The sequence below is a fragment of the Melozone crissalis genome, unplaced genomic scaffold (assembly GCF_028551555.1).
Source record: "Melozone crissalis strain CALT ecotype California unplaced genomic scaffold, PUWL_Pcris_2 ptg000055l_1, whole genome shotgun sequence".
NCBI lineage: Eukaryota > Metazoa > Chordata > Aves > Passeriformes > Passerellidae > Melozone > Melozone crissalis.
Window position 1 is genome coordinate 1700025 of NW_026535833.1, and position 1915 is coordinate 1701939.

Here is a 1915-nt window from a genome sequence, read left to right on the forward strand (position 1 = left end):
TCTTCATTGTTTGTGAAATCCCTGTCCATGAAGAGCCTGAACTCCACACAAAGGCAGGCGCTAATTAACCACTGGAACGCTTCTGCTCCAGCACGGAAAGCAAGAGCTGTGCCAGAGAAACTGCAGCCATCCCTCCAGTCCTCCAAGGGCTGTAAACTTTCGTGCCAGCCAGGCACGAAATTCCCCCTTCTGCCTCCTTGTTCCTGCCAGCCCCAAAAGAACTGTCACTTTAGACAGCTGAATGAGAGCCGCTCAACTCCCCCAGCAAAGAAAAGCCAAAGCTCACCGGAATGCTCTCAGAAAGAAGAGTTCCTTGACTTCTTCAGAAAGACATTATTCTCTTGTTTTCTTGGTTCATGGAGCCTTATGTCTTCCAAACATTTTCTTCTCCCATCACCACTTCAAAATCTAACTTCTCCAACGGGGGGGAAAGGTAAGTTAGGTGGTCCAAGAAGCCTCACAACTCACCTTTGAAAATAAGCTGCATCTAAATGAGGTAACAGCTGCTTCTCACAGGAGGGGGAAAATATCCCAACCAAGCAAAAAACCTCTCACTTCTGGCCTAGTGAGGCTTTCAGTGGTATCTGGAGGTGGTCTGTGGTCAATAGGCATGGGAAACATCTTTTGGGGTGATCTGAACAGCTCCTGCAGCAACGCAGGCAACAGCTGCTACCTGGAAAACAGCATGAGGTTCAACTTCACCCTCCAAGAGCAGGCAGCTGATTTCTACATTGTCCTGCCCGTGATCTACTCTGTGATCTGTGCGGTGGGGCTCACAGGCAACACTGCTGTCATCTATGTGATCCTCAAGGCCCCCAAGATGAAGACTGTGACCAACATGTTCATCCTGAACCTCGCTATCCCTGATGACTTGTTCACCCTTGTCTTGCCCATCAATATTGCAGAGCACCTCCTCCGCTACTGGCCCTTTGGAGAAATCCTCTGCAAGGTCATCTTGTCCATAGATCACTACAATATCTTCTCCAGCATTTATTTCCTGACAGTGATGAGCATAGACAGGTACCTGGTGGTGCTGGCTACGGTCAGGTCCAAGAGGATGCCCCACCGCACGTACCGAGCAGCCAGGATTGTCAGCCTGTGCATCTGGATCCTGGTCACCATCATAGTCCTCCCTTTCATCATCTTTGCCAATGTCTACACTGACGACCTGGAGATCAAGAGTTGTGGTCTCAATTTCCCCAAGCCGGAGAGGTTTTGGTTCAAAGCCAGCAGGATCTACACCCTCATCCTTGGCTTTGCCATTCCACTATCCACCATCTGCATCCTCTAAACCATGATGCTCTACAAGCTGAGGAACATGCACCTGAACTCCAATGCCAGAGCCCTGGACAAAGCCAAGAAGAAAGTCACCATCATGGTCTTCATAGTCCTGGCTGTGTTCCTCTTCTGTTGGACCCCTTTCCACCTGGCTACCATCGTGGCTTTGACCACTGACTTACCCCAGACCTCCATGGTCATTGGGATATCCTACTTCATCACCAGCCTAAGCTATGCCAATTCATGCTTGAATCCTTTCTTGTACGCTTTCCTGGATGACAGTTTTCGGAAAAGTTTCCGGAAGCTGCTGGAATGCAGAACTTCTTGAACAGGGGGCTGGGCCTGGCAGGTCCCTGCCCTTCCAGGGTTTTTCAGGAGAAACTTTGCAGACTGGAGGAGTGGCCAATGAATGCACAGCGTCCTTTCTTTGGTTTATATGTAATGTGTGGTCTGTTTGTAACCCTCATCAGCAACAGGGTTTGTCCTGCCCACTTGCAACTCTTGTATTTCCCCTCTTTGCTCCCACCAACTTGCATTTCTAGACCCTGATTTTAATTTCACCCTCTGAATTACTAAGGACAGAACATTTCCTTTTCAGGGGTGTGCTTCTGCCACAGAGTGGTCCTTTATTGCCATC

General features: G+C 49.2%; 1 pseudogene; it reads left to right on the plus strand.

Moving 5' to 3' along the window:
- Positions 1-724: 724 nt before the first annotated feature.
- LOC128943769 (neuropeptides B/W receptor type 2-like) lies at positions 725-1606 on the plus strand (annotated as a pseudogene).
- Positions 1607-1915: the final 309 nt, after the last annotated feature.